General features: G+C 40.3%; 5 non-coding genes across 5 annotated transcripts; all 5 read left to right on the top strand.

The window, feature by feature from the left end:
• The first annotated feature begins 2,591 nt into the window (after positions 1 to 2,591).
• On the top strand, positions 2,592 to 2,663 carry trnae-cuc (transfer RNA glutamic acid (anticodon CUC)). The gene has a single exon. It is a non-coding gene; the product is annotated as a tRNA-Glu (tRNA).
• Positions 2,664 to 13,893: 11,230 nt separating this feature from the next.
• Positions 13,894 to 14,109, top strand: LOC116676201 (small nucleolar RNA U3). The gene has a single exon (XR_004328613.1). It is a non-coding gene; the product is annotated as a small nucleolar RNA U3 (small nucleolar RNA).
• Positions 14,110 to 15,498: 1,389 nt separating this feature from the next.
• Positions 15,499 to 15,572, top strand: trnaa-agc (transfer RNA alanine (anticodon AGC)). The gene has a single exon. It is a non-coding gene; the product is annotated as a tRNA-Ala (tRNA).
• Positions 15,573 to 16,302: 730 nt separating this feature from the next.
• Positions 16,303 to 16,375, top strand: trnat-cgu (transfer RNA threonine (anticodon CGU)). Its single transcript has one exon. It is a non-coding gene; the product is annotated as a tRNA-Thr (tRNA).
• A 666-nt stretch (positions 16,376 to 17,041) lies between these two features.
• Positions 17,042 to 17,114, top strand: trnat-ugu (transfer RNA threonine (anticodon UGU)). The gene has a single exon. It is a non-coding gene; the product is annotated as a tRNA-Thr (tRNA).
• The last annotated feature ends 7,218 nt before the right edge of the window (positions 17,115 to 24,332 follow it).

Below are 24,332 nucleotides of genomic sequence, written 5' to 3'. Positions count from 1 at the left end.
CCATCCTGTTGGCTCAGAGCTCCACAGACTAAGTCCACAGGTACAACTTAGTTTTGCACCAAATGTAAGTGTTGCAAAAGTCGAGGGTGCAGACTCGCCGCTGTGGAAAAGTGACTGAAGTGAAAAAAAAAAATGAAATAAAGTACAAGTACAGAATTTTTTTCTACAAGCTCTCAAATCATATTCTCTAAGTGCTCACATCACATCTACGCGCTCTCACATTTGCACCATATTTACCTTCATATTCTTTGTTGAACTTTATTGCTTTACAAACACCAAAGCAAGTAAGCGCTGTGACTAACATTACTCTTCTGAAGTGATTTTGGAGAGGGAAATTAGGTAGAAATACTCTGGTTGACTAGCATGACACCATTGTATTCATATAATAATCAATCCAGGTTAACGTGAATGACAGTGACTTCATGTTGCTTCCTCTAAATTTCAGGTTGTGGTTGACTAGCGAGGCCAGCTCGTCAGTTTGATAAACTGACCAGACCTGCATGCCTCTTGTTTCTTTGGGCTAGTTGTATTAGCTTTAGCCTGGCTGGTAGTGCCTTTCTGCTTGTTTCTTTAAGCTAACTATTTTAGCTTTAGCCTGGCTGGTAGCAGCTTTCTGCTTGTTTCTTTAAGCTAACTATTTTAGCTTTAGCCTGGCTGGTAGCGCCTTTCTGCTTGTTTCTTTAAGCTAACTATTTTAGCTTTAGCCTGGCTGGTAGCAGCTTTCTGCTTGTTTCTTTAAGCTAAATATATTAGCTTTAGACCGGCTGGTAGTGCCTTTCTGCTTGTTTCTTTAAGCTAACTATATTAGCTTTAGCTTGGCTGATAGCAGCTTTCTGAAGTGGGAAATGGCCGGGAGACGTTGTGATTATGTTGCATTAATCAGGGGGTTTAGTTTGTATTTGAGGAAAACATAAAACCCCAACTACTGTAGCGTCACTCACTACCCATCAAATACTATGACATCACTGTGTCAGAGCCAGCTGTTGCCAACGGTAGGCTACTTTTCTACACACGGAGAGCCTCACTTCCCATACCAAACCCTGTCGGACTAACGTCACATACACACGTTGCCCACATGGCTACCTGTCTTAAAGGGGAATGGTCGGATGGTAATAATCATGTAAAGGAGAAACGGTGAAAGGTTACTTTTCTATCAAGCAGCAAAAAAGTATTAACGTCAACATCGTAACGTCCTGCAATGTGACTTTCGCGCATGCGCACATCGCGATGTCGATGCTAAAACACAATATTGTTCAGCCCTAACTGACGGTATACTTCAGTAAGCTAGTTTACCACTTTTATCTTGGGTAATGCCACATGTAAGTATATCTTAGTTTATTTAGAATCCCAACATAGGTTATACTACGTACACTGTATAACAATACATTACGTGTTTCTTTATTTCATCTTACATTTTTGCTAGCCTGTTGTGTAGTTATATTGTTTTTACAATTATCTTTGTTTAATATATGTGACTCATTACTATCTAAGTAACTGGTCATTGTGTTTTCTCCCAGTTTCACCCTTTGTTACTCAAATAAACGTGTTACAAGGATCCCGGTCGCCAGTGCTTGATGGTGGAAGGTGTTTAGCTGCTGGTCAGATTGCACAGCGTTACGTACTAGAAGGACAAGACATATTTCATGGTAAGTATTTCCAGGTAATCTCTGCACCTCTAATCTCTGCACCTCTGTTATTCTAATATTACCATGTAATAAAATTGAAACAGGCAGTTTTGCATTTTCCACCACTGATTCATGGTTTTTATTTCAGAAACTACCGGAAGCATTTCCAAGTAATCACTACACCTCTGTTTTGGTATTATTACCATGTAATTAAATCGAAACAGGCAGTTTTGCATTTTGCACCACTGCCTTCTAAATCTCTAACCATGCGCCATTTCTTGCCTAAAACAATATAACCAACAATATGTTAAATTAAATTTGATAGATGTAACTCCCTGATGGTCTAATGGCTAGGATTTGGTGCCCTCACCGCCGCAGCCGGGGTTCAATTCCCGGTCAGGGAATGGTCAGGACTTGACAGATACAGATTTAAAAGAGCAAGTTTTTGGTTGATTTGTCAAATTCTTCCTCATTAGTTTAACGTTTTAAAGAGTACCATTTCCTTTAAATCAGACCCCGACAGTGGATGTATCCTTTTGTCCTCATTGATGGGTCATAAACACTTCATCTGCCTCTATCTCAATAACAATTCTTTTCATTTTTTCAAGCAGTTACTAAACCCCTAACCAACATTTTTAACTGAAAACCAATGTATGTGAGAGTCCAGTAATGTTATTGTTGGATTCAGGTCCAAATTTTGACATTTTAGCGCAACGCAAAGGTGCATAACAGATTTTTATTCTACATACCTGGAGCGATGCAAAGCAGGGGTGGCCAACTAGTCAAGGAACAGCAAGAGACTTGGTATTTAAGACTACAAACTGACTATGTGACAGATGTGTAATCTGTCATGGCCTTCCTTCTGAAGCTCTAGCCAGGCGCCATTCCTCGCCTAAAACAATATGAGTCATTCCAGTAAATGAAAAGAAAACTCACATCTGCAAAGATAAATTTGAAAGATGTGACTCCCTGATGGTCTAGTGGCTAGGATTCGGCGCTCTCACCGCCGCGGCCCGGGTTCGATTCCCGGTCAGGGAATGGTCAGGACTTGAGAGACTCAGGTGTGATGTTTGAAAGAATAAGTTCCTGGACTTGATTTTGATTTGTCAAATTCTTCCTCATTAGTTTAAATGAATTGACAACATCAGTTATATGACTTACAGTTCTCAAAGACGCACACAATCTCAACTGGTTATCCTATTGACAGCTAATCTCTTTTTCTTTTCTCTCACTTTTTGTCTCTGTCTGGCCTTATGTATTTGCTTGTATTACATTAAGTGACCTGCATACCAATGACCGTAAAGATTAATATGTACTGTACATGGTTTTCAGAACTGTACCTTCAGATATAGGTAAGGCCACTTGGGTTATCTTTGGGCTGCTCTATATTCACCTGCAGAATGATAAACCCTAGAGTTGGCTTACTCCAGGTTATTTAAGCAACAAACGTCCCTGGGTGGACTTGAACCACCATCCTTTCGGTTAACAGCCGACTGCGCTGACCTATTGCGAACAAGGTGAGGGCCATGGGGCCTCTGAGCATCATTTATAGACTAATTAATTATTCTCGAGTCAAATTTGATTGGAAAACACATACTAACATGAACATAGAAGGGCCATGTCGGGCCTCTGAACATCACTTATAGACCAAGTAATTATTCTCAAGTCAATCTTTTTATTGGAAAACACATACTTACATGACCATAGAATGTTGTTAGTTTTCTCCTTTTAAGTAATGCATATTAGTATCTCCATACTTCCAGCCACAATCTCCTATATTACTGACACATTTCATCTCTCCTCCATCTGTACAGGCTTGGCAATATACTTAAAATATAAAAGTAAAAGTAGCCTTATGAATGACAAAGCTCCCTGGACCAGACAGATGTTACTAGAGAGCACACTGAGAAACTACAGTGGACATGGAGAAAAGACTCTTTATTCTTTATTCTTTATATGCCATTGCCTACATTTTAAATGGCTGTCTGCCAATAGGCCTAAAACATATATAAACATATAGCCTATTTATATTGACAGAGACTGGGACTCCAGGTTAATAAGATTCTGACCGAGTAGCAAGATATGAATTCAAGTGTGATTTTGTGACAAATCTGTGTATGTTCCAATTTAATTAGATTAAATTTTGTAATGGTAACTCCAGGGAAATTATTTGAAATTTAGTGAGGACTAGATTAGAACTGGATTTAAAGCTGATTGTGGTTTCCAACTTCGGCCCAGGTGTGTCTGTTAAAACACAGATGGAGACAACTTCTCTCTGTTGATTTATTACAATCAATCATCAGTATAAACATGGGGGGGCAGCTCTGCTATGAATGTGTGTGTGGTTCTGGAGACTAGGGATGAGCAAGTACAGAATTATCTGTATCCGGATCCGTACTCGGAGTGGGCGGGGCCTAAACCGGAAGTGGTCAGATTTAACCCGGAAGTGTGTCAGGTTCTCTTGAAATGTGCGGGGCTTTAATCGTTATGTTATTTTAAGCATGCAATTGATATGAATTGATCAGAAATTGTTATATTTATTGCTGATTAGAAAACTATTTACATGACAGCATCAAGCTTCAGATCAATGGTGTTGTCATGGTAACAAACTATATAGGCCTACAGTATATAACACATTTTGCAACAATAAATACAGCAATGTGGTTGCAATTATTAAGTAAAATGTAATGAACAATAGTTTTCATACTCAATAATTTAACTTTATTTTTTTAACTTTTAATTTTTCTATTATCAGTGTGATCAATTCTTTTTTTTATTGGTTCTTTTTTATTTTCCCACCAGGTATGTGGGAGTGTCTGTGCCTGTGAGTGAGTAGGATATATACAGCTCTGGAAAAAATTAAGAGACCACTGCATTATTATCAGTTTTTCTGGTTTTACTATTTATAGGCATTTGTTTGATTACAATAAACACGTTTGTTTTATTCTACAAATGTTTTGACAACATTTCTTCTAAATTCCAAATAAAAATGTTGTTATTCAGATTATTTCTTTTAAGAAAATGACAACTCATCAAAATAACAAAAAAGATGCATTGTTTTCAGACCTAAAAAAATCCTAAGAAAACCAGTTCACATTCATTCTTAAACAACACAATACTAATATTTTTACTTAGGAAGAGTTCAGAAATCAACACTTGGTGGAATAACCTTGATTTTTAATTACAGCTTTCATGCGTCTTGGCATGCTCTCCACCAGTCATCACATTGCTGTTGGGTGATGTTACGCCACTCCTGGCACAAAAATCCAAGCAGCTCAGCTTTATTGGATGGCTTGGGACCATCCATCTTCCTCTTGATCAAATTCCAGAGGTTTTCAATGGGGTTCAGGTCTGGAGATTGGGCTGGCCATGACAGGGTCTTTATCTGGTGGTCCTCAATCCACACCTTGATTGACCTGGCTGTGTGGCATGGAGCGTTGTCCTGCTGGAAAAACCAATCCTCAGAGCTGGGGAACATTGTCAGAGCAGAGGGAATCAGGTTTTCTTCCAGGATAACCTTGTACAATGCTTGATTCATTCGTCTTTCACAAAGACAAATCTGCCCAATTCCAGCCTTACTGAAGTACCGCCAGATCATCACTGATCCTCCACCAAATTTAAAAGTGGGTGCCGGACACTGTGGCTTGTAGGCCTCTCCAGGTCTCCATCTAACCATTAGACAACCAGGTGTTGGGCAAAGCTGAAAATTTGACTCATCAGAGAAGATGACCTTACTCCAGTCCTCTAGGGTCCAATCCTTATGGTCTTTTGCAAACTTTAGCCTGGCTTGTCTTTGCTTCTCATTGATGAAGGGCTTTTTTCTGGCTTTGCACGACTTCAGCCCTGCTTCTAGGAGCCGGTTTTGCACAGTCTTTGCTGTGCACTTCAGCCCAGTTGCTGTTAGACATTCTTTTTGTAAATCACTTGATGTCATCGTACGGGTTTTGAGTGACAAGCGAATGAGTTGGCTGTCATCCTGGTCTGTGGACAATGGTTTCCGCCCTCTTCCAGTCTGTAGCTTTGTTGTCCCCAATGTCTGTTGCTTGATCTTGTTCTTATGAACTGCCGTCATTGAAATGTTAAGGATGGAAGCAACTTCATACTCTCTGTACCCTTCTGCCAGTAAAGCCAGAATTGAACCGTTCTTTTCCTCACTCAAAACTTTTCTTTTAAACTCTTTTGGCATGATCAATTGTTCCTTTCTTTGTTTAGATTACCTGTGTGGTACTAGTAGCCCTGTTTTCGCCATCCAGCAGGCCCTATTGCAAGAGGCTAGTGATGACCACAGCAGTGGGTTTTATACTTTTCCTCGTTAAATAAGATTTGGCTCAGGTGATCACTTAATCAGCACCTCATTAAGTAGAATGAGGTGTGCCAGTGTTGGAATTTACCAGCCACTGGAGTGGAATGGCTGCCATACATGTAGAGATACTGATTTAAGACAAATAAAGGAGTGGTCTCTTATTTTTTTCCAGAGCTGTATATATATATATATATTAGAGAGAGAGAGAGAGAGAGAGAGAGAGAGAGAGAGAGAGAGAGAGAGAGAGAGGAGGGGCTGGGGTTGGAATGTGTTTGTGTGTGTAACTTAATTTGTAATATTATTCATTTATACCGCAACTGCCTTTTATTTTTTTTATAAAACACAGCAAGAAAGTTTCAGACACTGACACAAACTGGTTAGAGCCAGCAGGCAGTTTAAAAAAAAAAAAAAAAAAAACTCCGACGACAGAGATGTAACACGAGTAGCATTCTACCGAGCACTATGTCTGAACAAACTCCACGGTTACCAGAAGTCTCCTGGTTACTAGGTACTAGTTCAAACTGAAGTATAAAACAAACCTGAAGCTGAAGAAACCCTAAATGTTAACGGAAAAAGCCCGCGGACCTGGAGGGGAGAGAGCTGCTCACTTCTCCGTGTCCCGTGTGCGAGTGAGCGGCACACAGCAACAGGAGTCTGTCTGTGTAGGGAGGGGCGCTGGGACTAGCCAATCACAGAATAGTGTAGGGGAGGGGCGCTGGGACTAGCCTATCATAGAATAGTGTAAGGGAGAGGCGTTGTGACTGGCACTGTGACTAGCCTATCACAGAACGGAGACGCAGTCAATGGAGAATTTCATTGAATCCGAGTACAGATATTGACTCGCATTACTCGGATAATACTTGTACTCGGCAAAAGTGCTTTATCCGTACCGGATACTCGTTTCAGCCGAGTACTCGGCTCATCCCTACTGGAGACGTAATGAAACAGTAACCTTGACCTTTGACCTCCAAAAGTGAAATCAGTTCATCCGCGACTCCTAGTCGTTATGTATGCCAAATTTAAAGTGCTTCCCTCTAGGCGTTCAGAGATATTGCATTCACAAGAATCGTATGGACAGACATGAGGACACAGTCACCTTGACATTGAACCTTTGACCTCCAAAATCTCATCAATTGATTTGCGAGTTCATGTGAATGTTTTTGGAAACTATGAAGAAACACATACATGGGCATTGTGATAAGATGGTGCTGTCTATCGTTGTTTCTGAGATCAACAATACCTTCTAAAGTTGAATAGCTATTGCGTACCCGGTAATATTAGAGAAGAGCTCTCGTTGGCACTGTAGGCGGACAATTTAGAAAATTAAGTTACTTTACACTTTAAACTGTTACATCTCCTCTGAATTACCATCTGCAAATTTTCAAGCCTCGTTGGCATGCCGACCACCATCTACAGTAGGTAAATCACTGGCTAGCTATGCATGAGTACCTCATATCTTTTACCAGGTTCAGGTGGTTAATAGTTATGGTCAAATGAAGCTTCATTAAGCTTTCTGAACAATGTTCTTCATTTTCTGAACACATTCACTCAGTAGTGTTTATTATTGGTTGTGCATCTGTGATTGCCTAGAGGTCTCTCAGTCCAGCACCTCTCCCGCTCATCTTTGTTAGTTTTACACTGTCCAGCATAAATCGCTGACACCATACCTCACACTCATCCATGCATACACTCACCACTGACTAAACTGACTACCACCATCATTGAATTATCATTTCTTTTGTTGTGGTCATATTCTCGCATTTCCTTCAACCTTTGCACACGGTCTTTTGTCCTGGCCTTTTCATGGGGTCATGACAAAGCATCTAGGGTCAATTTTAGCCTTTGTGTGAGTACATAGGTTTCCAGATACATTGTTTTTGTGAAGAGTGACGACCAAATTGTTAGTTTTCTGAAATTTTGCAAACCATTACAATGCCTTTCATAGCCTCGTTGGCGCTACCCAGAACGTATTTGTCCACTTTCTCATCTCCTTTTTTACCAATCAAACCCAAAGCTCCCTTCCATTTTTTGCCAATCACGAGAGACTTCATATCCATTTCTTGCCAATCAAAAAAGCGCCTCCTCTTGGCAACGCCCATCTCCATTTCCTACCAATCCAAACGCATTTTCTGCTTCGATGGCAGCTTTGCTGCAATCGCAAGAGAAGACGACTCATCTCGGTATTTTTCCACGGAAAATAAAGTAAGTTATTACTGGCACCACATCTCATGAATTAAACTTGTCAAAAGTTCATGTAATTGATGTATTTGTTTGACCGCAATGTCATATTGTTGTGCACTTTGCTAGTTAAGAACAGCTTATAACGTTATGCTGCTGTAAGCAGTAGTAGCTAGTGTATTAACGCTACGGTAACGTTAGGCCAAACGTCACCGTGACATGTTGTGCATTAAACCTGTTACATGTTCATGTAATGTATGTAGCTATGTGTTTATTTGCCTGCGAAGTCATGTTGCGGTGCACTTTTCTAGTTGAGAAGAGTATAACGTTAGTCAACAGGATAGGCTACGTTATGTGTATCACTTTATGTATAAAGTAACATCAATATGTTAAGTAACGTCAGGATCTTAAGTTAACGTTTGCTGTAATTTAATTTTTATTTTAAAATATTATTATTATAATATATTTTATAGTTTTTAGTAGCGTTAGAGAGAGAGAGAGAGAGAGAGAGAGAACTGATAAATTGATTGAATTGACATCAGTCCCTTATAATTTATATTACTTTAAGATTAGCATTCAAACGTTTACCCCAACTTCAGTCCACTGTAGTATTTGTTGACAATAAAATTAATGTAATATAATAATATTAATGTTGATAATGATTATAATAAGCCTCAATTATGACTCAAGCCCCTGTACTAGCAATGTTACAACATGCTTTACTATAAGATGAAGGTAGATAGATTTAGATGAGAGAAATTAGCTATTCCATGGTCATGCCTGTAATATATCATTATTTGATTAAATCTTATACTATAGTTTTGTCTTTTTGGATACAATAAGGGACCTTATTAAGTGCCTAACTATTGACATTATTGCTCTATTGTCCTACTGAGTTTTAATCTCAGATGGCTTCTAAGGCTAAGAAGCATCGTGCCATGGGGGACGATGAATGGCTGTCCCGGCTGAGGACGTTTGCCGCTACAGGGGTCTGGCCTACTGATGCTGGGAATAGACCGGCCCCTAGGCAAAAGAGATGGCATGAGCTCTATCTTAAGGTACAGCTTTTTACATGTTTTTTTTAACAACTATCAACAATTAATTAATATCATGTAACATTCTGGTGCATTTTAATTTTGGATAATTACAGATAGAGAAGTGTCCACTCCAGCAGCGGGGGCAGATGTCTCTTTTTGGTGGAGCACAGGTCTGCACGTGTGGATTTCACACTAAGAAGGTAAAGTTCATTGGGATATTTAAATGATAGAAGTATACTAAAGATGCAATCATAATGTATGTTGTTAAAATTGACTTATATTTGTGGCTGTTGATTTCTTTGATATTTGTATTAGAAAACTAATGTGCAGACAGCCACACCTGCTGCTGCAGCTGGCCCAGCTCCGTCAACTGCTGCTGACCCTGCTGCTCCAACTGCTGCTGGACCCTCTGCTGGTCGAATGCAACCCAAATTCTCCCTTGAAATGGTAAAGGGCATTACTATTTAATAAAACATATAAACAGAATCAATGCAAACAGTAGCTTTAATTACATGTATATTGCTTTGACCTGTACAACTCTATGATCATTTACTGTAACTTGTGACATTTCATCCTTCCCCAGTTATTCAAACCACGGTTTGGTGGCTCACACACTGCAACACTGAAGCCCAACCTCAGTATGGCCAGGAAACCTTCTCAGGTATGATGCCACATATTGTTTAATTATAATGCATTTAGTTAATAATGCCTTTTATTAGTTTGCCTCTGTGTCCACCCCAGCTACCCAGCCTGCAGCCGTCTTCATGCCTGAAGAACAACTAGTAAGGGGGATTAAAGAATAGCTAAGAAAAAGAATACCTAAATGGGCAATTATTCCATAGTATTGTGTGCGTAATATTAGTGATAACTTTTAATCGTTGGTCTGATGTTGTTTTTCAGGCTGTGGATGAACACAACATGCCCGGAATGGATCTTGTGGACAGTCTAGCAGAGTATCTGGTGGGTCTGAAGAACCATACTGGTTTGACCTTGAGCAACCAACAGGCCAGCACCATCATTGACCTCTGGCAGAGCCTGCTGCCATATGACCAGCAACGGGTGGTGTTTGCTGCCAGACACCAAGACAGGCTCATAGTAGGAAAGTTCAGGTCTCCAAAACTACGGGCAGAGTTTACTCCTGGTGTGGAGAGCCTGAAGCGGTGTGTGCTGGGATCCATTGCCTCCCTGCCCAGTGGCCAGACTGCTGCCGCTTGGTGGAAGCCATTTGTATCAGACTCTGTGATTTAGACAAGAATCCAAAAAGGAAAGTAAGGGTAAAGTACAGGACTATACTACAAGATGGACTTGTGTCCTGCAGGATTACGGCAAAATCCGTCAGCTTATTCTGGGTAATGGATCCATCATGCAGAGCACTACACTGCAGCTGGTTGAGATCAATCAAACAACCCTCATGCAGTGGCATAATAAACGGGTGAAGCGCCAGGATGTTACACTGATCCTGCAGGGAATAAATCTACCTGCCCGAATTGCTGTGGCCTCGGAGGCCCTTCCACCTGCCAACATCCACGCTGCTGCTCCTCCTCAAACACACTGCACTGAACATGTTTACAACCTGCCCCCAAGCACTGTGGGGTTGGCAAAGACAAAGTGGTGGCAGGGAGTAGCCCCCGTCACCACTGCCCCACAGGCTATCATGCCAAAGCCATCAGCCCAGAATCAGATTTTTCCACAGCCTCCTGCTTCTGGTCCTTGTTCTTCCCTCAAGCAACCTCTGTCTATCCTCAAGCCCCAGGAACTTTGTTTGCTGTTCCAACACTAGCATACCGTGCCCCCCATATACCAGTTGCCCCTCTTGCTCCATCCGCACCTCCACCTGCCAGTGGTCGCCCTGCCTCTAAGGCAAGGTTTAATAAGAGGAAGGTGGAGTACAACACTTGCAGGAAGTGTGGACAATTCAGGACCGCAGAAACTGGGCACAGCCAATATCAAGGCACTATCTACTGCCCAAATACAGAAACACTGTCAAAAGAGTTGTGGTTAGATCAGATTAAAAAATCAAAAATGTAAATGTATAATGTAAATAGAAAATGTGAATAGTTAGATTTTATAATAGTATACAATACTATTATGTATTGTGATTTATAAGTTATGTGTGTTTTAATCTTTGTACAGAATTAGTTTGTTGGTTCTCTTATTTGTCTAAATGGCGTAAAAACCTTTGTATAGTCAGTCATTTCTTAATGAATTAATATTAAAAACAATATTATTTGTTACCTAAAGACATATTGTTTTGTTGAGATCAATAATGTAATAAAGTTGGCATGTATTATATTAATTGGCTTCATTTCAATATTATTCCAAATCATAGTGTACACACTGCTGAGCATATGACTTGCCTTTATCCACCCTACTTCCATTCAATGATTACTGCAAGACATACTAGCTTTTAGAGAAAAGAGAACTAAAAAATGCTCGGTTTAATATTTATTTCTAAATAAACAATATTTATTATATAGACTAACTTTTAATATTGACCAAATATATTTATGGACAGTGTAATATAGTCTTCTGACACTAGGTGGGGATCGAGCCTGTGACCTTTGGATCTACATTAAGCTTCCCTTATTTCTCAGAAACATTCCAATTTCAGCAATTAAATTAAAATCTGACTTAATAGAAACCCTAAAACTCTTTCACTTTGTGGGTAATTTAGCATCTTTCTCCTCTTTTCTCTCATGTTTTCCTTTTTTCCTCCTTTTTCCTCTTTTTCCTTCTCCCCTCCTTACAGACTATTGTTCCCCAACATTGATTGTATTGAGATCAAAGACCAAATTGTTTAGTTTTCTTTTCAACCATTGCAAATGTTTTCAAAGCCTCGTTGGCGCAGTAGGCAGCGCGTCAGTCTCATAATCTGAAGGTCATGAGTTCAAACCTCACATGTGGCAGGTGTTTTAAAAAAACAAAAAAACACAACTGATGCTGAAAATACAGTGACATTCAAGTGGTTGAACACTAGCACATGAATGGAATTTATCATGCTTTGTTCATTTCTGAGATTGATACAATAAAAAGAATGGTAGCTAACCAGTGAAAAGGGTTATAGAACATATTATACTGTATGTGGTATGTCCTTGGACATACTATCCAAGCAGGGAGATGAGTACAGAGATTTGGGTGCTAGCAAGATGGATGTAGGTTGCCCATTGTTCATTTAGACATACCAGAAACCTGCTTGAAAAACAGCCACAGTTCTTTTTAAAGACTTGTGCATGGACAACACATGATATGGCAGTGTCTGAAGTGTTCAGGCATGTCAAATGGACAACTCATCTAGCAGAATGTGCACGCCTGAACAGGGACTTGAACCCTGGACCCTCAGATTAAAAGCCTGATGCTCTACCGTCTGAGCTACCCAGGCTTCTAAAGCAATTTGTTGTAGAAAAAACAATCTGCTGAAAAATGATAAAGTGTGATAACATTTTTTAATAGCAATATTGGCAGTTTTTAAAAAACATTTGGCTTTTTTTAAGTTTTTTTTTCCAATGACATTAACAAGCATACCATTAGTTAGGGGGCCTGTGTTTGTCACTATGTGGCGATCTGATATTTGCAGGTAGGGTCGCTGAGTGGTCAAAGGCGCTGGATTAAGGCTCCAGTCTCTCTAGAGGCGTGGGTTCAAATCCCACCACTGCCATTTACATATATTACATAGCTGGAAGCTAACCAACGTGGTATCTTACAGCTAAATACATACATAAATACAGCACATTTACATTTACCATGACAACACCATTAATCTGAAGCTCGATGCTGTCATGTAAATAGTTTTCTAATCAGCAATAAATATAACAATTTTTGATCAACCCATATCAATTGCATGCTTAAATAACATACCGGTTAAAGCCCGCACATTTCAAGAGAACACGACCCACTTCCAGGTTAAATCTGACCCCTTCCGGTTTAGGCCCCGCCCAGTCCGAGTACGGATCCGGATACAGATAATTCATGTGGTAAACAGATACAGATACAGATAATGCTGTACTCGCTCATCCCTAATAAACACCGTTCTAGGTAACTGCTTCTGTCAGGCTCCACGTCATCTATTCTTCAAGGAAATGGTGTGGAGTCATAACAAACCCAGTTGTCTCCCATCAAGGAGAAACACACAGATGGCAGATACAGAAGTCATATACTCTAAGAGGCATTGGAGATCTTATTATGAATAATTAATATGAAACTCATTGGTTAAATGTAATTTTCCCATTACACCTCTCAGATCTGGCAGGTTCATAATTATTTGGCTGCTGGCTTTTCCTCCTCTTCCTCATCCCAGTCAGTCGCCGTAGTTCTAGTGCCAGGCTGAGACTTCGCTCCCCAGTGTGACGTCATCGCCAAATTGACTTAATAAACCAGCGAATACTAAAAATGACCAAAAACTAACTTTTAACATTATTTGGAGACATTTAAAAAAGTGATATATATACATATCTTGATTGCTTTTTGTACCCAATAATCAACAGTGGTGGTTAACCCGCAACATTCTGAGACCAATTAATGCAAAGAAAGGACTGGAGCATTTATTGGAGAGAATAAGTAGGCTGACACTGAAGTATTGAGACATCAGTGACTGAGAATCTAATTCAATCTACATATCGGTCTTCTTAAAGATCTAAATAGATTTTCTCACCTCAGAGTCATCTGGAGCACGTAACGATTAGCTTCTGTCCCTCTGAACCCTGAGTGACAATCACTCTGCAGTGAATGAGATGCAGTTCCCCCCAGTCTAACCAAGACTGTACTTTCAGGGATCATTTCTAGAGTTTCTGACTTGAGGAATGTGTTTCTAAAGTGTTTGGTCTCGCTGACCACGATGATGAGTCGTGATATTCCTTTCTGAGCGTGAAGCTGACAGAGAGTAATGATTCACTTCATGTACTCTCTGTCATTGATGATCGTTCTTTGCTTCTTTATGGAGCATTGAGGAAGGGAATATGATCAGAGTGGTAGTAGCAGATATGTAGAAATTAAATGTGTGAAGGTAACCAAATATGCTAAGTTATAGTCAGTCTTGAAGTATATTTAGTCCATGGTGGACAAGGTTCCTTTAAAGGGTTAACACCTATCTTCTTGACTTTAATGTCTTATGTCCAGTGTAAAAATGTAAATTGAGTTAAGCCATAACTCCTCTTTACTTCTACCTTTGCTTTTCCTACTTTGACATGTCAAAAATGTGCATTGTTTGAAAGCCCATCTCTACACATCCATGTTCCACTCTCACAGGTGTTTCCACTTAACTAATCAGACTGTGTAGCCTTTACAGGCTCAGCTTGATTGACATGTATTAAAGGGGTGGAACGGTTCACTGAAGTCCCGGTGGACGGGATGGCGTGTTGGAATGAGGTTTGAGTACATACAGCAAATACTTGAAGCCAGGTTACTCTACGAGTGGATACGGGGCATTGAAGGTGATGTGGAAATCCTGATTGATTCAGTGATTTTTTGGCCCTATTTGTATTTGTGTCTAAAGGCTGGTTAACCACTGTAGGGAGGAGACGCTGGACAGTTTCTTTTGTCTCGTTCCAGTGATTGGCATGTCTGGGTGATGGCGTTGGATATCCGGGTTTGAATCCAGCCTGAGGCCCTTTGCTGCATGTCACTCCCCCTCTCTCTCCCCTTTCATATCTTCAACTGTCCTCTCAATTAAAGGCCTAAAATGCCCAAAAAATAATCTTAAAAAAAAAAAAAAATGTTATATGTTTAAATTATAGCCGATAGAGAGAGATCCACCCATTACCTTTAATTTATATGCGTTGTACTTTTCCCTTGCCGGGTGAGTTAGGGAAGCTGTTACAGCATAGCAGAGTTTTCTGTCCACCTCCACACGCGTAGTCTTCTCTTCAAGCAGACTTACTGCCTCCTGGTCTTGTCTTGACCTGGTTACCACTTTCTCATTTTTGTGTGGCAGCACATCCAGCTGCAAGACATTTTCAACAATCTGGAAGAGCTCCATGTTGGAAGGAACAGTGGACGTCAGAAGGTACTGTTGCGGCCGTAGCTGTTGCTCTACGATCCGTGCTGGGCTCTGAAACGTTCCCCCCCAGTCTGGTTCGAATGGTGAGTGTTCCATCTGGTGGACCGAGCTTCACTGGCTCTATGGGGGTGAGATGTGGATGATCAGCACCAATGGGAAGGAGTGGGCTGGCGTTCTCAAACTGCTGAAGGGAGAGACCTGCCAGGTACTTCTACCTCTTCTGCAGACTGAATGGATAGGATTGATTCGCCAAGCCTAGGCGAGCTAAGCCATTACTCCCAAATCTGCCAGTCAGTATACTGTACGTTTAGCTTATACAAGGTAATAGACAAATTAAGACTTAACAGGGTAGCTACTTATGGAGGTGCTGTGGCTTAGTTGGTTAAAGTGCCTGTCTAGCAAACAGGAGATCCTGGGTTCCAATCCCAGCAGCATCTTGTTTTTGGAGAGATTACCTCTTTTGGCGTGTCATCATCAACCCAATCCCTGTGAAAGTACCCTGGTAGCAAATGAAAATTGCCTGTTACATTTACACAGAAACACCAATAACATGCCCACAAGGTGTTCTATTTGCCTGATAACTAATGAAATTAATTAATAAATGCGCTACTTTGGCTCCACTACAGTTCTGTGTCAGTCAACTGCTCCATCTCACTCACCACTGTGTCAGACTTAATGCCCCGCCCACAACAACATCTGATTAGCAGGCAACTTAAAAACAAGTACAGGTCATCTCTGCAACAACAAGGTGTTGCTGGGATTTGAACCCAGGCACTTCTGCTGACTAGACAGGCACTTTAACCAACTAAGCCACAGCACCTCTGGGGATGACCACGGATGCATGGCCATTATGGAGGTACTCGGTGTAAACAACTGAGGTGGTTGGGTCATCTGGTAAGGATGCCTCCTGGGGTTCTCCGTAGAGAACTGGTCCAGGCACGTCCAGCTGGGAGGAGGCCTCGGGGAAGACCCAGGACTAGGTGGAGAAAGTACATCTCCAACCTGGCCTGGGAACGCCTCGGGATCCCCCAGTCGGAGCTGGTTTATGTGGCTCGGCAAAGGGCAGTTTGAGGTCCCCTGCTGGAGCTGCTGGACAAAGATGGATGGAAGGAGGGAACCCTTTTCACTAGCTCATTGTATTCTTGCAAGACGGACTTTGCTGCAGGAGGTGCTGTAGCTTAGTGGTTAAAGCGCCTGTCTCGTAAATAGGAGATACTGGGTCCAAATCCCAGCAGTGCCTGGTCATCACGGTATGAAGTGTTACCACATGGTTGCCGATACTTAACGTGTGCAATCCAGTTATTGCCTGATTTTTTTTAGATCACTAAAGTGACATGTGATGTTGTATTGTACCCTAACATTACATGTGTCCATGTAAAGCGAATAAAAGCCTTTTGTTGGAGGTGTTTTTGCAACTTTAGTGTGAAGATTATAAAGGTTTTATTATCATGAATTCCTTTAGTCTTACCTTGGAAGCTTAGGGCTCCTGCACACTGCCTGCATGGCGTGAGCGTGTCAGCTGAGGTTAGAATGCCTACCGTATTGGTCAATACTGTTAACATGGGAGAAATAAAAACAGACACGCCACACAGCAAACGCTATGTTGACTGTTGAGGAGGACTAAATTAGGACTGTGTTTTAAGCTTTCCATGGCTTTCCATGAGAAATGGCATGATGGGAAAGGGTCTCTCATCTCTCAAGGTCCTTGCATAAGACTTCTGTTGTTCTCGGTACGCCTGCCTATGAACAGTGAGTCCTGAGGCGTCGCTCAAGGACACGTCCAGCTGTTTTCATTTGCCGGAGTTCGTAAGGGTCCCCTGCTGGAGCTGCTGGACAATGATGGATGGATGGAATCAACCCTGTTCATTAGCTCATTGTATTCTTGCAAGACAGGCTCTCTGTAGAAGGCGCTGTAGCTTAGTGGTTAAAGCGCCTGTCTTGTAAACAGGAGATCCTGGGTCCAGTTCCCAGCAGTGCCTAGTTATCACTTAATGAAGATCCTGGGTCCAAATCCCAGCAATGTCTCATTATCAGTTAAAATTTATGTTATCTGCACTACAAAGTTTATATATTTGTTATTTATTTTTGCTAAAGTTACTTATAGTTCTCAAGGACGCACACGATCTCAGCTGATTATCCTCCGGACAGCTTGTCTCTTTTTTTATTCTCTCACTTTTATCTTTGTGTGGCATATGCGCCCGCTCGTGGTGTGAGGCGCGTGTCAGCGCTATTCTTCTCACAATCACTCCTGATATACAACCTTTAGTACAAAACTAAAGTAACAAGCCAGTTTTGTAAAATTTAAGGAGAAGAAAGTACCTATGTTTATGTTAAAATGTAAGGAGTAAAAGTAAAAAGTTGCCACAAAAATAAATAGTAAAGTAAAAAATATCTGAAAAATGAACTTGAGTACAGTAATGAAGTATTTGTACTTCGTTAATTCCTATCTCTGATGACCGTAAAGAGTATACTGTGACTTTTTATGAATATTTTGACTTACTATACTATGACTGATTTTTTTTGACATTTTATGAATTTTTGACATAGTATACTATGACTTTTTACGATTTTTTGACATACTATACTATGACTTTTTATGAATTTTTGTCATACTATACTATGACTTTTATTAATTTTTTGACATATTATACTATGAATTTTTATAATTTTTTTGTCATACTATACTATGAACTTTTTGAAAAGGGGAATTAGCTCAAATGGTAGAGCGCTTGCTTAGCATGCGAGAGGCAGCGGGATCAATGCCCGTATTCTTGTTTTACAACAAGAACTATAAATTTGGACTTGTTACGACATACTATACTACACCTTTATAGGAATATTTTGGCATACTATATTATGACTTTTTTGAATTTTTTGACAACAATACTATGAATATTTATAAATATTTCAACATACTACAGTATGATTTTTTTATGTTTTTATCAACATACTAACAATGACTTTTATGAATATTTTGACATATGACTTTTTATGATTTTTTATGAATTTTTGACATTTTATACTATGACTTTTTTAATTTTTGACACACTATACTATGAGTTTTTATGAATTTTTGACATAGTGTACTATGAGTTTTATGAATTTTTTGACAAACTATAGTAGACCTTTTATGATTTTTTTGTCATACTAAACTATGACTTTTTATGAATTTTTTAAATACTATACTGTGACTGTTTATGATTTTTTTTTACTTTTTATGAATTTTTGACATAGTATACTATGACTTTTTATGATTTTTGACATAGTATACCATGACTTTAATGATTCTTTGACATACTATACTATACCTTTTTTTGTCATACTAAACTATGACTTTTATGAATTTTTGACATGTTATACTATGACTTTTTATGATTTTTTTTGAAATACTATACTGTGACTGTTTATGATTTTTTTTTACTTTTTATGAAATTTTTCGACATACTAGACTGACTTTTTATGACATTTTATGATTTTTTGACATACTATACTATGAATTTTACAAAACTAAAAGGATCTTACTCTAACTAAAAGCTCTATCTCTGTAGGGATCCCCCCCTCATAATGTTGTCACACACTTAGCATAATAATCTGAGTCTTTCAACACTTTTAGTGGATGGAAACGTTCTCTTGTCAAGGAGTTTAAACACAGAAAGGGCAGGAAGGATAAATCCACCATATCAAGTCTCACGCACGAGGCCTCGTTTAATTTATTTTATTTTAACTACAAAACAACAATAACTTGAGAGCGTACAATTAAAAATGGCCAACTTCTAGTGTGCTGGTAATGATGAGAGGACCAATTTACACAAATATTTAATTTGCGCTTTTTCTAAACTCCCAACTTTTCATAGTTTCATCCCAAACCCACTATATAAATAAAAATTACAATGACTTTCTGTCAGCCAAAAAACAGTATGTTTCTAGAGATGAGAAGAAAGTTTTTACAAAATCAAAAAGTTTCAAACATGTCTAAGTTTTCCAACCAAAACATCTTTAAACGTCTTAATGTTTCTCCTTTGGGCCTTCTCCTTCCCACGGCGGGTACATTGTGGTTAGGGTTGGGTACCAAAACCCGGTGCTAGTACGGCACCGGTGCCTTAACACCCGGTATCTATCAGACCGAACAGTAACGGGGATTTTGGGGCCTCATTTCGGTGCTACTGAAACACCAGCGCTGCCTTTTTCCATCTAGTGGTTGTTTTTGTCATTCAGCAGCAATTTACTAGAGAAATATGTTATCACATATTTTTTCTTACATTTAATTTGGACCATATAGAAATAAACAAGCTGTTCTTAAATGTTGCTGGCTGTCTTGTTGTGCTCCCTTTTTTTTATTTAAACATATACATTTAAAAAATATATTTTTAAAAGAACGGGTTCAGGCACCGATTCTGGTGCCTAAATGGTGAAGGGTTCAGAGGAAAGGCAGAAAACAGTCCAGCTGATCCACAATAACATACATGTTGGTCAGAAGATAGAGTTACTGCTGGTCAGCCTTCAATGTGGAGAGAAGATCAGAATATAACAACACAGCTATCAGGGCATGAGGAGGAGGAGGAGGAAACAGCTTGGCTCTGAAACATGTTCACAACGAGGTAGTGTGAATGCGCTGGTGTCTTTTAAGGCTACTACTCTGAGAAAAGGTTTTCCCACATTGTTCACAGCTGTACGGCTTCTCTCCAGTGTGAATGCGCTGGTGTCTTTTAAGGTGACCACTATGAGAAAAGGTTTTCCCACATTCTTCACACCAGTACGGCTTCTCTCCAGTATGAACGCGCAGGTGAGTTTTAAGGTGACCACTCAGAGAAAAGGTTTCCCCACATTGTTCACACCAGTACGGCTTCTCTCCAGTGTGAATGCGTTGGTGAGCTTTAAGGCTACTACTCTGAGAAAAGGTTTCCCCACATTCTTCACACCAGTACGGCTTCTCTCCAGTATGAATGCGCTGGTGAGTTTTAAGGTCACAACTCTGAGAAAAAGCCGCCCCACATTGATCACAGCTGTAAGGTTTCTCTCCAGTGTGAATGCGTTGATGTCTTTTCAGGGCACCCTGTTGTGTGAAAGCCGCCCCACATTGATCACAGCTGTAAGGCTTCTCTCCAGTGTGAACTCTCTGATGAATCTTTAAATATCCTGATGTTGTGAAGGATTTGTCACAGTGCTGACAGCGGTGACGTTTGACTCCTCTTCCTCTCCGTTTCTATTAACAGACAGAAAAACCAAGAGAGTGAGTTAGTGAGGTGCCATGCTGTAGAGCTCTATCTTAAACTAGAAACAACACTTAGAGCAGTGGTTCTTAACCTTGTTGGAGGTACTGACCCCCACCAGTTTCATATGCGCGTTCACCGAACCCTTCTGATGATGGCCAAGCGGGGCGTGTCATCACGAATCATATGAGTCGGGTGTGTGTCTTGACCTCCGCCGAACCCCTGAGACTGACTCACCGAACCCCTGGGGTTTGATCCAACCCAGGTTAAGAACCCCTGACTTAGAGCATGTCTATGGAACATTGTTTGACTGACGCAATACTTTTCTTAACCCTTGAGTTGTCTTCCCGTCAAAATTGAAAATCAACACTTTTGTTGAGGCTTTGTATGAATGTTTAAAATTTTCTTCAGTTTTTGTCACTTTTTTGACGTTTAACAATACATTACACCAACTTATTCACTTTTACTTTTTTACAGTTATTTTTGGAATTTATGGTCAATAAACCTCATTTATAGGAAATTATACCTAATGTTTGAGTGAGAAAAGCAGAAATTAGGAATTATTTAGAATAAAATTAAAGGTATGGATGTTGACGATAATCACAGACTGGAATATGTCAACTTTTACTCAATACTATTTCAAAACACTTCAACGTTTTCTCAAATGCTATAAAATTGAATAAGACACCCCAAAATTAATGAAAGTAGAGATTTGTACTTGAAAAAGAGCGTTGGGTGGAATCAATCATGTTATTTTGTGTAATTAAAAAGAACACTGATGTAGGACAATGGGTCATTTTGACCCGAGGACGACATGAGGGTTAATTATCTGCCAACATCACTATTATGGAGTTGCATTATGGGAAATGTAACATTCAGTGTTGGTTAGTTAGTGATAAATAAACTACTTTTGATCAATTTATGTGTGGCCTCCATTTTGTTGCCAGCCTTTAGCCAGCTGTTAACAAATGGGGGATCATCCGGGAATTTTTGTGCCGGGAAAGTTGTAAATGTAACATTTTCCCAGAGATTTTGAGCTTTCACTGGTATCTGTAGGGGTTACTGTGTTGTCTTCATGTTGCTGGAACAGCTCTACTCCAGTTAAGTAAATTGGAACCATTGTCCCTGATAGGCATTAGCAATGAGGGGCACCAGTTGACCTTTGACCTTTTGTTTTAGGTTGTTGTTTTTGCTAAATCAAACTTGTATAGCCAGCAGTATTGTGTAAGAAAGTAATATGGTAGTGTAATGTGGTATTGTCCACACAAGCTACATTTCATCAAGCATTTCTGAAGCTCAGCAGAGCTTTCTGCTGTGCTCTGGATTAAAACTGCTGAGCATCACTGACTCCTCTGAAAAACACAGGTGCATATGTCGTGGTCATGGATGTTTAAAAAATAGCTTTGATGTACAGTTGTGTTCAAAATAATAGCATCACTAAACTCATAAATCATATTTTTTGGTAAAAGTGATATTTCTACATGGCAAATAATAATAAAAGTCCTAGAAAACCAACAGTTATGACACGCATGCTGCTCATTCTGTGGAATTGAATCTGTAATTGAAAGGAGCATGTTCAAAATAATAACAGTGTTGTGTTCAATTAGTGAGCTGATTGATTCTGTGAAGAAACAGGTGTCAGTTATGGCCCATATTTAATCTATTTACTGTATATATACATATTTAAGGAAGGAAGAACATGTTGTGTATGCTGGTTAAAGTGCATTTCACACTGAAATGTTCAGCAAAATGGCTCGGTCCAAACATTGCTCTGAGGAACAGAGGACTTTCATTAAAAGTTGATATGAGAGGGAAAGAAACGTTTAAAGAAGTGCAGAAGATTATAAGCAACTCTGCCAAAATCATTTCAAATGCCTTGATATGGCATCCAAAACCTGATCGACGTGGGAAAAAACCTAAGGACACATTGACTGGCCTACGGAGAAATGGAGCAACATTCTGGGGACTGATGAGAGGGAAACTGTTCTTTTTGGGTCTAGGAGCCGCAGACAGTTTGTCCTCCGACCCCCCTGCTCTGAAATCAAGCCCCAGTCCACTGTGAAGACAGTAAAGCATGGTGGTTATGGGATGTTTCTCATACTGTGGTGTTGGGCCTGTTTATCACGTACCAGGGATCGTGGATCAGTTTTAATACATCAGAATACTTGAAGAGGTTGCCTTATGCTGAAGAAGAAATCCTTTGAAACGGGTCTTTCAACAAGACAAGGACCCAAACACACCAGGAAGGAGCAAAGTCTTGGTTCCAGATGAACCAGATTGATGTTATGGAGCAGCCAGCCCGATCCCCGGACCTCAATCCCAGAGAACACTTGTAGGGTGACATCATAAATGCTGTTTCTGAGGCCAAACCCAGTAATGCAGAGGAATTATGGGATGTAGTTCAATGGTCCTGGGCTGGGATAGAAGGTTTTGCATACAAAGATGTAATAATTGGTCGAAAGGGGGGTGGCCTAATACCCCCCCCCCAAAAAATACATGCATGTCCATTGATCTGCGTTTGTATATCAACAGACAGAGTGAGTTAGTAAAGGGCCATGGTGGAGCGAGCTAAGTAAAACCAGAAGCTTCGTTCACAGCATGTCTGTGTCTAAGTTCCACTGCTGCATAACTATGGTAACCATGGTTATGCAGCACTATCAAAGGGCCGCAGTTTAATTGACTACCGGTTTTTCTTTGAGGAATTACGGTATAATATATAAATCCTAAAAGACATTTGTGAAACCCTCTGTGTGCATTCATCAATATTGAGATTAGATTTCTGGGACTCTTCAGTCTGGAGTAACCTCTTTCCTTCACTCACCTCCTCCTCCCTGACACCTTTCCTCAAGCCCTCCTTCTTCTTCTCCTCCTCCTCCGTCTCCTTGTGTTTCTGCAGGTACTCGGTGATAAGGTCAAGGTCCAGGTTGTCTTGTGGCTCCCATGTTTATCCTCACTGGAAAGGTGAGTGCAGACAGAAGAACATCTCCTCACACTTTGTTTTTAGACAATCCATTCTAACTCTAATTATCATTCCTATTATTCCTTTTTTTCTATTGCCATCTTGTAAGGTTATTTAGGTTATTTGTGGGTCGGCAAAGTAGTGTCAAAATACGTGCTAATACGTGCAAAAACATGCTGACACCTATTTGCAATATGTAAATATATTATATATCTCAGGACCAAGACCACCCAGCATTAGTATTATAGACTCATACTTACTCTGAGAACCCCTTCCATTTCAGCAGAAACTCTACTCTTCCCTTCACCACTCTGCGGTCCAAAACCTTCTCCACCACATACTCCTCTTCCTCTTTCACTGCTGCAGCCTCATCCTCCTCTTCCTCTTTCACTGCTGCAGACTCCTCCTCCTCTTTCTTGCCCTTCTTTCCTGCTCCGGTCGCCAGCTTGCCATCTTCTGAAGGTGCCTTTAGTAGACCCAAGGAGGGGGGGGGGGACATGCAGAGATAATGATGCAGAAGACTAAGATCCTTTTTAAAACATAAAAGTCTGTGAAATTGCGTTCGCTAAACCCACCAGACTCCATGTAAATAATCAGTGATTTTAGCATCGTAAAATACGGCTTTCTAAAACATCTCTGAGCACCGCTGGCTCTGGCTGTCTGGAGTCTGCGTATGTAGGGTGTGCGACTATCGCTACGTCTTGTCAGTATTTTCTTTCTTTCATTACAATTTCGGGTCTGTCAGTCACAGTGAAAACCGGGGACATTTCCGGGGACCAATCCAGCCGGGGACAGGTCGCCAAAATCGGGGCCTTACCCCGAAATCGGGGACGTCTGGTCACCCTAATTAAAGGACGACGATGGTTGTCCAGTTGTTGAAGATAAGGCTTGAAGCAAGTCTAAAATAAAACGTAAGCCGGCCACTTCTGTTGAGCACGCAGTGTTCTGAGATGATGTCGAACGACCACTAAATATGACGTCAGCATCAAACATAGACGGAGACGAAAGATCTTTGATTATGTGCCCAG

The sequence above is a fragment of the Etheostoma spectabile genome, unplaced genomic scaffold (genome assembly GCF_008692095.1).
Source record: "Etheostoma spectabile isolate EspeVRDwgs_2016 unplaced genomic scaffold, UIUC_Espe_1.0 scaffold00002862, whole genome shotgun sequence".
Lineage (NCBI taxonomy): Eukaryota > Metazoa > Chordata > Actinopteri > Perciformes > Percidae > Etheostoma > Etheostoma spectabile.
Note: the sequence above shows the minus strand (reverse complement) of the source record. Positions and strands in the feature narration are given on the sequence as shown.